Raw genomic sequence first — 4,527 nt, forward strand, 5'->3', positions numbered from 1 at the left:
ACGGACGTCCTGTGTGTACTGACGGACGTCCTGTGTGTAGTGACGGACACACGGACACACACGGACAGCCACAGACGTCCTGCGTGTGCTGACGGACGGCCACGGACGTCCTCTGTGTACTGACGGACGTCCTGTGTGTGCTGACGGACGGCCACGGACGTCCTGTGTGTACTGACGGACGGCCACGGACGTCCTTTGTGTGCTGACGGACGTCCTGTGTGTACTGACGGATGTCCTGCGTGTGCTGACGGACACACGGACACACACGGACAGCCACGGATGTAACACCCCCGAACCGTCCTAAGCATAGGTCGACCCACCGGCCAACAATCAAACAAGAACATGACCGACGGACGACCCACACCAAGGGTTGGAGATGAAAGGCCAACCGGCCAGCCAACAATCAAACAAGAACATGACTGACCGTCCAACCCAACACCATGGTCCGGAAGGGCTACGTGACGGGCTAGGGACAATCCGGTCAGAGTCACAAACTTTACTCCACGACCTAGACCAGTTCATCCACTAACTCATCCCGCTGCGTCAAGGCATAAGGTTTTGCAACCCATACCTAGAGTTAGCATTTTCCGTTAGATCAAGGCCTAAGGCTTTTCAACCCGTACCTCGACCTAACGTTGTGTTAGACCGGACTAGTCAAATATCAGAGTACTCATGAAGCGCATATAAAACAATTACTTTTATTGATTCAAGAAATATTCATACATTGAATAATTCAAGACTGGGCCGGCCTAATGCCAAATCGAGTCAACATAACACAATTCACAATACCGTTTACAAAAGGCATGAAAATCTACACCGGCGATCCTAACGTCCAGCACGAAGCTATCCGATCATCCTTACCTAAAGTGACCTGCAAAAAGGACAACGGAGTTGGATGAGTAATCTAGTATTACTCAGTAAGCTGGCGGCCTCTACCCGCAACCTAGACTCTACCCAGACAACCCAAAATAACAATCAATCTAGCCCTAGCATGCAATAAAAGCTAAGGCTAAGCAAACCGTTACTAAGTTAGACTTGGCCTCCTGCCATCATCTAGCTTCAAGTAATGGGAACCTGCATTAAAACAAGTCAATAAGCAATCCCTAGTTAACCATATATACGCCTGAGTTCAATACTCATGTAGTGTTAGACACTTAGACTATACAAGTATCATTAATCGATCGACCAACAATCAAACAAGAACATGATCGGCCAACCAATGATACCGCATAGCTTTAATATCCACCACCCTTCACAAGCAATCACTCAAACACATACAGGCCAACGTCAGGCCTACACTAACGAAATACACATCAAGCCTAATCCGATACCTAAACCAGACTTAGACTTAACGTCAGAACCTGCAAGCAAATCAATCAACCACAAACACAATCACAATAATAAGACTATGAGTAACTACGACTCTATCTAACTTGTAACACAGTATATCGGTGCTACACTAACTCGAGGGTTCCATAACCCTCTACGACACTCTAACACAACACTCTAACCTGGGCCCTGGTGACATCGTGTTCCTCCTCTCTATCGGCAAAATCCTATCTCCCTACCACAAAGGCCAAAAGAAGGAACTTTCAACCGACCGCGGCCCACAGTCATTCGGGTCACCGCGCGACAGCCCATAGTCCTTCGGGTCACTGCCACATTACACCGTCGTGTAATACTCAGCCATAGTACATGACACCGTTCGTCTGAGTCTTCCCGATCCAGCGAATAAAGGGTTTCCTTGAACCCGCTGGGTACGAGGCTGAGGAAACACTAATCACCCCTACACAAGCCTAGTATGGGCGGGTCACGCACATACTGTCGGCACACTCACACAACACAAACTCAATCTAGAACCTAACCTAAAGATAAAGTTCCAGATCCTAACTAGACACGACTCCACAAGACTAACCATAGTACCAGTAGTCCGACCTATATGGCCTAAGACCCTTAGTACTAATAACTAAACAATAATATCAATACTAAACAAATAAATCAAACCGTTATCCAAATAGTCCAGCCTCCTGCTATGAAACTATCCTTAAAGATAACGGGAACCTGCACTCAACCATATCAACACGCAAGAATAGAAAACATGATGCATCCTAGCCCTAGTCCTAGTCAGGTTATTAACTCAGTCTTAATTCCATTCATCTCAACTTAGCCCTTGCTAAACTGAGTCCGGTTCCATAAATAAAATAACCCTAAGGACTCTACCATTCAATAACGTGATTATTCTGCTCTATATGCGACTCGATCTACCCTAAATTCCAAGTGGAATTCAAACAAACCAACTCACAAAACTATCCTAAATTCCAAGTGGAATTCACACAAATCAACTCACAGTGTTCTAGGCGAGAAGCAGCTGGTTAATCGGAGAAGACTTGGCCAAAACCCAATGGACGCCTTGACTGGACTGGAATGGACTGATCTTGTCTTGGACACAACCTTGGCTTCACCATGAAGAAGTTGACAGGCCTCGACAGGCTGATCTGGACTCAGACAGAACCTCCTCTAGCTTCTGGACAGTTCTTCAGACTTCCCGGCGGAGTATCGAGCAGAACTTCGACTGATCTGAACCCATAGTTCTGAACTAACTCTGGACAGCACCTCCACTTGACCATCATAGAATATGACTGGCCTGGACGGATTGAATTGGACAGAGCTTCCGCGTCACAATCGTAAAGAATCGACGATTGGACGGAACTGGCCTTCTCGGTCTTCAGAATCGATCAAACTCTAGATCGAACACTTTCTTTCTCTCTCTCTTTCTCTCTGGCCACGTTGACTTGATTCCCATCTGAGCTGATCTTCATTTGATTGGCCTTCAGTTGGACAGAACCTTCCCTAGGCGCTGACTCGAAATCAATAGAGAACTGATCTCGAAAATTCTCTAAAACTCTCGAAATAACTCGGAATCACTTGCTTTCTTTTTCTACTTTTCTGTCATGTTTTGAAATGGGTTTGGACAGGTCTGGATGTGAAGAAATGAGCTGGGGCTTTGGGGTATTTATTGGAGACACCAGCCAATCAGCTTCAGGTTGGTGGCAGCCCGTGTGTCGCTCCGCATGGCTCCGGACGCATGCACGGCGACACCTCGTGCTCCACATGGCTGGCTGCATGTCCAGGATACATGCAGGACGCCACCACTCCTCCCAGATGTCAGGCTGCATGACTGGAGCCCATGCAAGGCGCCACACATCCTCACACATGTCGATCAGCATGCTTCGATTGCATGCGTCGCGACATCTCGTGCTTGGCCGATCCACCTCGTGCTCCACATGGCTTGCTGCATGTCGAGGAGACATGCAGGACGCCACAACTCCTCCCAGATGTCAGGCTGCATGACTGGAACTCATGCAAGGCGCCACAGCATCACACACATGGCTGGCCGCATGCTTCGATTGCATGCGCGGAGACACCTCGTGCTTGGTCGATCCACCTCGTGCTTCTACATGTCAAGCTGCATGTGCAGCTTCCATGCACGTATACACCTCCTCCTTGTGTTGACACTCAGCTGCTGATGTGATAGACATAACGTCCTGGTCAAATGCATAGAGACACCTCGAGCTTCTTGGTCGGTTTACGCGATTTTTGACCCTTCCGGCATATTTTCATCCCGCGAACAATCCCGAATATTTTTCGCTCCCGTTCTGATGAGCTAATTATTCTTCAGAGACTCCAAAAAATTTCTGACCTTGATGAAAAATATTTCCTGAGCCTCCGGCCTCCTCGAAGAATTCCATTATACCGAAATTAGGGTTTTCGCCCAACTTCAGGTTTTTCCGTCGTGCTTTGATCCCGTCGTGCTTGCTTCTCGTCATGCTTGCTTCCCGTCGTGCTTAATTCCCGTCATGTTTCCAATGTCTTCGAAATAATATTCCGCTGATACGAAGTTTCGCGGAAAACTTCGTGCTGAAGAAACGTCATTCTTCACAAACGTCGATCTTCTAAACCGTCGTGCTTCCAAAAATATTATGTTTCCAAAACGTCCGTCTCATGAATCTAAGGCATCTTCTAACTATGGTCGACCAACTTATTCGACCCATAGTTAACTCACGATCACTTCTTCGCCCACCTCGTACTTCAAAACTTCTCGATCGATCCATATCGCCCGCGACTCGACCACCACAAAGATACTCGACCATTTCTTTTTTTTTTTTTAACGGGTTTCTACAACGGACATCCTGCGTGTGCTGACGGACATCCTGCGTGTGCTGACGGACGTCCTGTGTGTGCTGACGGACGTCCTGTGTGCACTGACGGACACACGGACACACACGGACAGCCACAGACGTCCTGCGTGTGCTGACGGACGTCCTGTGTGTACTGAACAGACAGCCCACGTGGGCCAAAATCACCCGAACAGTCCACGGAGCGTGCTGATATGTGTACTGATGGACAGCCGGACGTCCTTTGTGTGCTGACGGACGGCCACAGACGTCCTGTGTGTGCTGACGGACACACACGGACGTCCGTGTGTGTATTGAACAGACAGCCCACGTGGGCCAAAATCACCCACGT

The sequence above is a fragment of the Brassica rapa genome, unplaced genomic scaffold (assembly GCF_000309985.2).
Source record: "Brassica rapa cultivar Chiifu-401-42 unplaced genomic scaffold, CAAS_Brap_v3.01 Scaffold0612, whole genome shotgun sequence".
NCBI classification, from domain to species: Eukaryota; Viridiplantae; Streptophyta; class Magnoliopsida; order Brassicales; family Brassicaceae; genus Brassica; species Brassica rapa.